General features: G+C 44.5%; 1 non-coding gene across 1 annotated transcript; it reads left to right on the top strand.

The window, feature by feature from the left end:
* Positions 1-11079: 11079 nt before the first annotated feature.
* Positions 11080-11235, top strand: LOC148802401 (5.8S ribosomal RNA). The gene has a single exon (XR_016083339.1). It is a non-coding gene; the product is annotated as a 5.8S ribosomal RNA (ribosomal RNA).
* The last annotated feature ends 200 nt before the right edge of the window (positions 11236-11435 follow it).

Here is an 11435-nt window from a genome sequence, read left to right as displayed (position 1 = left end):
AGATTGTCTTTATGTACAAAATTTAAGAAGAAATTTGATTTCTGTCTCAAAACTGTGTGCAGATGGTTATTTTGTCTTCTTTAGTAATACGATTACTATTAAAAGAAATAACAGATTCATCGCATACGGGGAACTGGAGAACAATCTCTATGTTCTACATCCTTCTCTAGAAACTAACATAACCGAAACTACATCGGTTGAAAACCCCAAGAAGAGAGCCCGTGATACAGTTAATCCCACGTGTCTGTGGCATTACCGACTTGGCCACATCGGTGTTGACCGAATCACAAGGTTGGTAAAGGATGGTCCTTTGGATTTTCTAGCTGTAGAAGATCTTCCCACTTGTGAGCCTTGCCTACAAGGCAAGATGACGAAACGGCCATTTAACGGTAAGCCTGAAAGATGTACAGGCACACTTGACCTAATACATACTGATGTATGTGGTCTCCTGAGTGTTAGGACACGAAATCAACACGTGTATTTCATCACCTTCACAGATAATTTTTCACGATATGGTTACGTGTACCTAATGAGACACAAGTCTGAATCCTTTGAAAAGTTCAAAGAGTTTAGACAAGAGGTCGAGAAACAGTTAGGGAGAGAAATTAAAGCCCTTCGATCCGATCGAGGTGGCGAATATCTCTCTGACGAATTCAGGGACTACTTAAAGGACAATGGGATAGTATCACAATTAGCTCCTCCTGCTACACCAAAACTTAACGGTGTTTCAGAGAGGAGGAATAGGACCTTATTAGATATGGTCCGGTCGCTTCTCATACACTCAGAGTTACCCACATCCTTTTGGGGTTACACATTAGAGACTGCAATTTACGTGCTGAATCGGGTTCCAACTAAATCGGTTCCGTATACTCCATATGAACTTTGGACCGGAAAGAAACCAAGTGTCAGACACTTGAAGATTTGGGGTTGTCCAGCACACATTAAAAGAACGAGTGCAGACAAGTTGGAATCTAAGACCAGCCGTTGCCTATTTGTAGACTACCCAAAAGGCTCTGTAGGTTACCTTTTCTTATGACCCAAGTGAGCAGAAAGTGTTCTGCAGTCGAAATGCACAATTCTTGGAAACCAACTATATCCTGGACACCCATCGTCAGGAAGTTGTTCTTGATGAGGAGAGCTCAGGAGCAGTAGGAGATGTCCCACAAGTTCCAGGTAGTGACCAACTTAGAAGATCCACTCGGGCATCCAGGCCACCAGTCCGTTATGGTTATGATCAGGATAGTTACCTGGTGGAAACCTTGACTAGTGAGGAGGATCCCGTGACTTACGCGGAAACTATGTTGGACATAGATTCCCAGAAGTGGGTGGAGGCCATGAGGGCAGAGATGGACTCAATGGAGACCAATGGAGTCTAGAGTCTAGTAGATCCGCCCTCCGGGGTAAAGGCAATCGGTTGCAAATGGATTTACAAGAGGAAGAAGGGACCCGATGGTAAAGTTGAGACTTTCAAGGCTCATCTGGTGGCGAAAGGGTACACTCAGAAAGAGGGCATCGATTTTGAGGAAACCTTTTCGCCTGTGGCCATGCTTAAATCCATTAGGATCCTACTAGCTGTAGCAGCATACCATGATTATGAGATTTGGCAGATGGATGTCAAAACTGCAGTCCTGAATGGAGATCTTACTGAAGATATCTATATGCAGCAGCCGCAAGGCTTCATTGCTGCAGGTCAGGAAAACATGGTATGTAAACTTAACAGATCCATATATGGGCTTAAGCAAGCTTCTAGAAGTTGGAACATCCATTTTAACTCTACTGTCAAATCGTTTGACTTCGAGCAAAATCCGGATGAACCCTGTGTCTACAGGAAGTATAGTGGGGATAAGGTTACCTTCTTGGTTCTGTATGTAGATGACATTCTACTCATTGGGAATGATGTAGGAATGTTAACTATGGTGAAAGTATGGCTTTCGCAGCAATTCTCCATGAAAGATCTTGGAGAAGCCTCCTATATACTAGGTCTTCGACTCTATAGAGATAGATCGAAGCGGATAATAGGATTATCCCAATCTGCTTACATTGACAAAATAGTCAAAAGATACAGCTTGGAAAACTCCAAGAAAGGAAATGTTCCTTTCAGGCACGGAGTCACTCTCTCCAAAAAGATGTCTCCCAAGACTTCTGAGGAGATTGATGGCATGAAAGACGTTCCCTATGCCTCTGCCGTTCGGAGCATCATGTATGCCATGCTGTGCACTCGTCCTGACATTGCTCAGGCAGTGAGTGTAGTAAGCAGATTTCAGGCCAACCCAGGGCAGGAGCATTGGACTGCTGTGAAAAACATACTTAAGTACCTTCGAAGGACAAAAGAGTTTTGTCTGGTGTTCGACGGTAGCTCACTACAGATCCAAGGGTATACAGATGCCGATTTCCAGTCAAACCCAGATGATAGAAAGTCTACATCTGGATATGTTTTCACGATACGATCGTGTGCTGTTTGCTGGAAAAGCAGCAAACAGGGGTCCAATGCAGACTCCACGACCGAGGCCGAATACATTGCCGCAAGTGAGGCTGCCAAAGAAGCTGTGTGGATGAAGACGTTTGTTCACGTGTTGGGAGTTTTTCCATCCAGCACATCACCCATCCCATTGTTGTGTGACAACAATGGAGCCATTGCTCAGGCTAAGGAGCCACGAGCCACTCGAAGTCGAAGCACATCGAGAGGAAGTACCACGTACTGTGGGAGATTGTTGGTAGAGGGGACATCCTGATTCAGAAGGTAGCGTCAGTGGAAAATGTAGCAGACCCATTGACAAAGCCACTATCACAGAAAGTGTATGAGAAACACGTGGAAAGCATGGGACTCCGGCTAGTACCTGATTGGACCTAAGTGCAAGTGGGAGCTGTTAGACAGTTTTGTATGCCCTTAGCTTCAATCAGAATGATGTACTTTATGAGTTTATTGTAAATGAATAAAGATACATATTTGATTCATGTTCCCTTGGTATGTTTCTGTGTAATACCCTTAAACTGGACACTTAATGAGACTCGTGTTAGCTTAGAATGTTCACAGCCGGTGGGTCGGTCTGGGGAGACCTATCCTGACAAGGCTGACACTGTGGTGCCACCAAGTCGGTTGGGGTGGCCTGTCTCAGCTGCCAGGGTGAGACCCTAGGAACATACAGTGTAGGATTAATTGAATCTTTGAAATGGACCAGATTTCCAGTATTGCCCTGGACCTTAGAGATTGATGGGCAAAACTGGAAAGTTACACCCGACCCCTAGACTCGATTATGATACTGCACTAGGTGTCGGATTGGGCTATCTTTGATGTACCAATCAGTGAGATCCTTAGCGGGGAACAAAACCTGGGTATGTTGGGACAGTCCGAGAATTCATCTGAGTGGGTGATCATAGTGACAGGATCAGCCCCTTTGTCGGACAAAGGTAATGATCGGGGATGCACTCTCACTGATGGAAACCAAGACTGCCGGTAGCCGATTTCAACTGTTGAGATTTGTTTTGCAAAATATATTTTATATAAGATATAAAAGAATATATATGGTTTCTAAAATGTTTGCAAGAAGGTTTTAATTCCCGGGATCCATATAAGTGGAGAGTGCAACACTATTCCTTGCAGCCGAGGGAGAGGTCCTCTCTTGTCGGGTAGTGTATGATCATTATGGGCTGAGAGGTTATGTGTAAGACCATTGAGGATAACACCTGATGGGCTAATCTTGCATCTGCCCACAGTCCCTGGGTGTTACAAGGTGGCTTGGCCCAGGGACCACTTAGTGTAAGTGTTGGGCCCATAGAGCCCATTTGATGGGTTTCAGGGGGTACACTGTCTTCAGCAGTGCATTCGGCCAGGCCTTGTAACAAAGGCTGGGCTGAACCCATGTGGATGATGTGTAGATCATTGCTTGGGTCCCATGCCATACAAGGAAGCCCAACTGGGCAGCAATTGGGAAGGTTTTTGAGTACATAACCTTAAATGGGCTTTGAGCCCATTTCGAACTGGGCTGATTTGATCAGTCATCTAAAGGGGGCGAATTCTAAAGTGGGTCAGCTAAAAGGATTGGGCTTAGACCCTATCCACTCAAAGAGTCCAAGATCTAAATAAGATTTAGATCTGGAAACCTCCTAATTAGATTAAGAGACAGCTGATCTGATCTGCAGATAAGATAAGGATTATCCCTTATCACTAAGGGACTTCTAACCCAAATATGATTTGGATTAGCAACTCCTAATCTGATTAGGAGCTGATCCCTTTAAGATTATAAAAGGGGAAGGGGGCGGCAGCTTTAAAAAACACAATAACATCAATAGCATTCTTCTCTTTAAGAAAGAGAGATTAAGAGATTTCCTGCATACTGCGAATTCTCTTCTGCCGCCACCTTCCTGCCATTGCCATTCCTTCAGTTCGATCTCCAGTTCTTGGGAGCAATCAAGATTTGATCTTGATCTCAATCTTTTGGGAAAAGATTGATTGGAGCTGTACTCACAAGCCGTCCAGTTGATTCTTGCGAAGGGTTAAGTTCTTTTGAAGAACATTGTTGATTTTGCTCCATCCATCACTGCGCCATCTTCAGTGGGAGCAGATTTTGGATCCTTCCTTGGGCGTGAACACCTCCATTGGGATATAGTATTTCTCCTTATCAGGTATTATCCTCTCCCACTCCTTTTGGTTCAGATCTGGTTCAGTTTATGGTTCATGATTGATCCTTGAAAATATGATTTTCTAAATAGGGAATACGATTCCCAGTTGGAGGGAGAGATAAAATTTTTGAAATTCGCCCCTTATTCCGCAATCTTTGGGCGTCCATAGGATGGATCTCTCATCCCTTCAGAAAATGTAGTAGACCCATTGACAAAGCCACTATCACAGAAAGTGTTTGAGAAACGCGTGGAAAGCATGGGACTCCGACTAGTACCTGATTGGACCTAAGTCCAAGTGGGAGCTGTTAGACAGTTTTGTATGCCCTTAGCTTCAATCAGAATGATGTACTTTATGAGTTTATTGTAAATGAGTAAAGATACATATTTGATTCATGTTCCCTTGGTATGTTTCTGTGTAATACCCTAAAACTGGACACTTAATGAGACTCGTGTTAGTTTAGAGTGTTCACAGCCGGTGGGTCGGTCTGGGGAGACCTATCCTGACAAGGCTGACACTGTGGTGCCACCAAGTCGGTTGGGGTGGCCTATCTCAGCTGCCAGGGTGAGACCCTAGGGACATACAGTGTAGGATTAATTGAATCTTTGAACTGGACCAAATTTTCAGTATTGCCCTGGACCTTGGAGATTGATGGGCAAAACTGGAAAGTTACACCCAACCCCTAGACTCGATTATGATACTGCACTAGGGGTCGGATTGGGCTATCTTTGATGTACCAAAAAGTGAGATCCTTATCGGGGGTCAAAACCTGGGTATGTTGGCACTGTCCGAGAATTCATCTGAGTGGGTGATCATAGTGACAGGATCAGCCCCTTTGTCGGACAAAGGTAATGATCGGGGATGCACTCTCACTGATGGAAACCAAGACTGCCGGCAGCTGATTTCAACCGTTGAGAGTTGTTTTGCAAAATATATTTTATATAAGATATAAAAGTTTATATATTATGGTTTCTAAAATATTTGCAAGAAGGTTTTAATTCCCAGGATCCATATAAGTGGAGAGTGCAACGCTGTTCCTTGCAGCCGAGGGAGTGGTCCTCTCTTGTCGGGCAGTGTATGATCATTATGGGCTGAGAGGTTAAGTGTAAGACCATTGAGGATAACACCTGATGGGCTAATCTTGCATCTGCCCACAGTCCCTAGGTGTTACAAGGTGGCTTGTCCCAGGGACCACTTAATGTAAGTGTTGGGCCCATAGAGCCCATTTGATGGGTTTCAAGGGGTACACTGTCTTCAGTAGTGCATTCGGCCAGGCCTTGTAACAAAGGCTGGGCTGAACCCATTTGGCTGATGTGTAGATCATTGCTTGGGTCCCACGCCATACAAGGAAGCCCAACTGGGCAGCAGTTTGGAAGGCTTTTTGCGTACATAACCTTAAATGGGCCTTAAGCCCATTTCGAACTAGGCTGATTTGATCAGTCATTTAAAGGGGGTGAATTCTGAGCTGGGTCAGCTAAAAGGATTGGGCTTAGACCCTATCCACTCAGAGAGTCCAAGATCTAAATGAGATTTAGATCTGGAAACCTCCTAATTATATTAGGAGATAGCTGATCTGATCTGCAGATAAGATAAGGATTATCCCTTATCACTAAGGGACTTCTAACCCAAATATGATTTGGATTAGCAACTCCTAATCTGATTAGGAGCTGATCCCTTTGAGATTATAAAAGGGGAAGGGGACGGCAGCCTTTTAGATGATCAACAGCATTCTTCTCTTTGAAGAAAGAGAGATGGAGAGATTTCCAACATTCTGCGAATTCTCTCTTGCCACCACCTTCTGCCATTGCCATTCCTTCAGTTCGATCTCCAGTTCTTGGGAGCAATCAAGATTTGATCTTGATCTCAATCTTTTGGGAAATGATTGGTTGGAGTTGTACTCACAAGCCGTCCAGTTGATTCTTGCGAAGGGTCAAGTTCTTTTGAAGAACATTGTTGATTCTGCTCCATCCTTCACTTCACCATCTTCAGTGGGAGCAGATTTTGGATCCTTCCTTGGGCGTGAACACCTCCATTCGGAGATAGTATTTCTCTATATCAGGTATAATCCTCTCCCACTCCTTTTGGTTCAGATCTGGTTCAGTTTATGGTTCAAGATTGATCCTTGAAAATATGATTTTCTAAATAGGGAATACGATTCCCAGTTGGAGGGAGAGATAAATTTTTTGAAATTTGCCCTTTATTCAGCAATCTTTGGGCGTCCATAGGATGGATCTCTCATCCTTTCACTAGGGACAACTTAGGGTAAGTGTTGGGCCCATAGAGCCCATAAGATGGGTTTCAGGGGATGCACTGTCCATAACAGTGTATTCGCCCTGGCCTTGTAACAAAGGCTGGGCTGAACCCATGTGGCTGATGTGTAGATTAATGTTTGGGTCCCACGCCATACAAGGAAGCCCAACTGGGCAGCTGTTTGGAAGGCTAATTGAGTACATATCCTTAAATGGGCCTCAAGCCCATTTCGAATTGGGCTGATTTGATCAGTCAATTAAAGGGGGCGAATTCTGAAGTGGATCAGCTGATGGGATTGGGCTTAGACCTATCCACTTAGAGAGTCCAAGATCTAAATGACATTTATATATGGAAACCTCCTAATTAGATTAGGAGATGGCTGATCTGATCTGCAGATAAGATAAGGATCATCCCTTATCACTTAAAGGGACTTCTAACCTAAAAAAGATTTGGATTAGCAACTCCTATTTTGATTAGGAGCTGATCCTTTTAAGATTATGAAAGAAGAAAGAGGCGGAGATAGTTTTTGTGATTGAGGTTCAATTCTCTTCAGAGCAAAGAAATCACAGAAAGAGAGATTTTCTGCATACTTCGAATTCTCTCCTGCCGCCTCCTTCCTGTCATTGCTATTCCCTTTAGTTCGATCTCCAGTTCTTGGAAGAAATCAAGATTGGATCTTGATTCCAATCTTTTGGGAAAAGATTGGTTGGAGCTATACCCACAAGCCATCCAGTTGATTCTTGCGAAGGGTCAAGTTCTTTTGGAAGAACGTTGCTGATTCTACTCCATCCTTCACTACGCCATCTTCAGTGGGAGCAGATTTTGGATCCTTCCTCGGGCGTGAACACCTCGATTGGGAGATATTGATTCTCTGTATCAGGTATATCCTCCCTCCTACTTCTTTTGGTTAAGATCTGATTTGGTTCTTGATTCAAGATTGATCTTTGAAAATATGTTTTCTGAAATAGGGAATTCGATTCCCTTCAAAGATGGGAGAAATTTTTGAAATTCGCCCTATCCATTCAAAGTTAGATAAGGTAGTGAAAAATCCTACCCCAGAACGTCCTGGTGATAGGGCTTCTGAGGCCCGTAGGAGGGATTACCAAGATTGGAAGGACAAGAACTCCCTAGCCCGCTGCTTTGTCATTGCCTCATTGGACAACTCAATACAGAGGCAGTTCGATCAGATCGAACTAGCCAAGGACATATTGGACAGTCTAAAGATAATGTATGAAGAGCAGAACCGTTCTACTTGACAGAAGGTCCTGAAACTGTTCATGACCGCGCAGATGTCCAAAGGGCAGAATGTTCTTGACCATTGTCTCCGGATGATGGGCTACATTAACAAACTCGAAGCCCTTGGATCAGGGCTAGATCTTGGCATGCAAGCCACGGAGTCACTCTCTACAAGAAGATGTCTCCCAAGACTTCTGAGGAAATTGAGGGCATGCGAGACGTTCCCTATGCCTTAGCCGTAGGGAGCATCATGTATGCCATGCTGTGCACTCGCCCGGACATTGCTCAGGCCGTGAGTGTGGTAAGCAGATTCTAGGCCAACCTAGGGCAGGAGCATTGGACTGTTGTGAAGAACATACTCAAATACCTTCGAAGGACAAAAGAGTTTTGTTTGGTATTCGATGATAGTTCACTGCAAGTTCTAGGGTATACCGATGCCGATTTCCAATCAGATCCAGATGATAGAAAGTCTACATCTGGGTATGTTTTCACGATAGGATCGTGTGCTGTTTGCTGGAAAAGCAGCAAACAGGGGTCCACTGCAGACTCCACAACCGAGGCCGAGTACATTACCGCAACTGAAGCTGCCAAGGAAGCCGTGTGGATGAAGAAATTCATACACGAATTGGGAGTGATTCCGTCCAGCACATCACTCATCCCGTTGTTGTGTGACAACAATGGAGCGATCGCCCAGGCTAAAGAGCCTCAGGCTCACTCGAAGTCAAAGCACATCGAGAGAAGTACCATGTACTGCGGGAGATCGTTGGTAGAGGGGATGTCCTAATTCAGAAGGTAGCATCAACGGATAATGTGGCAGACCCATTGACTAAGCCACTGACACAGAAGGTGTTTGAGAAACACGTGGAAAGTATGGGACTCCAGCTCGTACCAGATTGGACCTAAGTGCAAGTGGGAGTTGTTAGACAGTCTTGAATGCCCTCAGCTTCAATCCGATTTGATGTACTTTTGTTATTTAGTGGAAATAATTAAAGTGCATGTTTGATTCATGTTGTTTGGTTTAATTCTGTGTAAGACCCTAAAACTGGACACTTATAGAGACTCGTGTTAGTTTTAAATGTTCACAGCCATTGGATAAGTCTGGGGAGATTTATCCTGCCAAGGCTGATACTGGTGTGCACCAAGTGTTGGGATGGCCTGTCTCGGCCACCAGGGTAAGACCCAAGGCACATGCAGTATGGGATTACTTGAATCCTTGAACCGGACCAGATTTCCAGTATTGCCCTGGACCGTGGAGACAGATGGGCAAAACTGGAAAGTTACACCAAGCCCCTAGACTCGATTATAATACTTCACTAGGTGTCGGATCAGGTTGTCTTTGGTATGCCAATCAGTGAGATCCTTAGATAGGGATCAAAACCTAGCTATGTTGGGAAAGTCTGAGAATTCATTTGAGTGGGTGATCATAGTGACAGGATCAGCCCCTTTGTCGGACAAAGGTAATGATCGGGAAAGCACTCTCTCTGATGGAAACCCAACTGTCGGTAGTTGATTTCAATCGTTGGAATTTTGTTTTGCAAAATTAATATATTTATATATATATGTACGGTTTCGAAATATTTGCAAATGGTTTTAATTCCTGGGATCCATGTGAGTGGAGAGTGCGGCACTGTTCCTTGTAGCCGAGGGAGAGGTCCTCTCTTGTCGGGCAGTGCTTGATCATTAAGGGCTGAGAGGTTAAGTGTAAGACCATTTAGGATAATACCTGATGGGCTAATCTTGCACCTGCCCACAGTCCCTGGGTTTTTATAAGATGGCTTGGCCCAGGGACCACTTAATGTAAGTATTGGGCACATAGGGTCCATGTGATGGACTCAGGGTTCACTGAGTTTTTCAGTGAATTCTGCTGCGCCATGTAATAAAGTTGGGACGAACCCATGTAGCTGGTGTGTAGATCAATAATGCTTGGGTCCCACGCCATACAAAGAAGCCCAACTGGGCAGCAGATTGGAAACTAGTTAAACATTGAACACTTAATGGGCCAAAAGCCCATTTCAAGCTGGGCTGATATGATCACCCATCTATGGGGCGAATCTTAGATTAATGTTAGTAAAAGGATAAGGCCTTTAACCTTATCCACTCTGGGAGACCAAATAAAAAACAGATTTGAATCTGGTAACCTCCTGATAAGATCAGGAGTAAGCTAACTTAATCTGCAGATAGGATTAAGATAATACCCTATCCAAATACAGATTTGGATTGGGATAACTCCTAATTAGGAGGTTTCTTAATCAAGAAGAAAGGAGGAGAAACCCAAGAGAAATACATCAGATTTTGAACCAAGGGTTTGTGGTGCAAGAAATCATCCTGCAAACATAGATTAGATCTCATACAGACTCCAGAGAGAAGAGAAGCAGTTCAGCCATTTTCGTCCCAGGAGTTGTCCTGCAACCGCCGCCATTCCCTCTTGCAAGATTTGATCTTTGCAGCAATAGGGAGTCAAGAAATCAGTTATTGACATTAGTCTTGGGAAAAAGACTGAGAAAGATTCAGTGTTCAGAGTTTCCAGAGGATTCTTGCGAAGGATCCAGGGTGTAGGACGCACCCTGCTGGTTCTGTTCCATCCACAGCTGTGTCATCTTTAACAGGAGCGGATCTTGGTTTCTTCTTTGGGCGTGAACACCAACTTTGGGAGATACTACTTCTCCGGATCAGGTATACTCCTCCCTTTTGCTTTTTGGTTCAGATCTGGTTCGATTATGGTTCAAGTAGATCCTTGAATATAGTATTCTAAATTTAGGGAATATGATTCCCAGTTGGGAGAAGGTAGGAAAATTTTTGAAATTCGCCCACCCATTCCGGAACCTTTTGGCGTCCATTAGATGGATCCTACCATTCTTTCAGTCTCGTGGCCTCCTAGCTAACAACCAACTTCGGGCGCGGATGGTGCAAGGAATCTCCATGGAAGGGTGCATGATCCCATCATTGTTAGGTGTTTTGCCTCTGTATTCAAAAATGACTCTCGGCAATGGATATCTCAGCTCTCACATCGATGAAGAACATAGCGAAATGCGATACTTGGTGTGAATTGCAAAATCCCGAGAACCATCGAGTCTTTGAACGAAAGTTGCGCCCGAGGCCCCTGGGCCGAGGGCACGCCTGCCTGGGCATCACGCATCGTTGCCCCTCCCTCCCTTGCCCCATTAGGTGTTGGAGAGTTGGTGCAGATGTTGGCCTCCTGTTCCATTTTGGCGGTTGGCCCAAATCCTGGCCCCCGACAACAAAGTGCCACGACGATTGTTGGTTCAATCTTAGGTGGTGGAATGCTGGATATCGTGCAGGTTGTGTTGTCAATAGGGAGTGGAGTGTGTGA

This window comes from Nelumbo nucifera, chromosome 2, assembly GCF_055504915.1.
Source record: "Nelumbo nucifera cultivar China Antique chromosome 2, China Antique-T2T, whole genome shotgun sequence".
NCBI classification, from domain to species: domain Eukaryota; kingdom Viridiplantae; phylum Streptophyta; class Magnoliopsida; order Proteales; family Nelumbonaceae; genus Nelumbo; species Nelumbo nucifera.
This window is presented reverse-complemented; position numbering and strand designations above follow the sequence as displayed.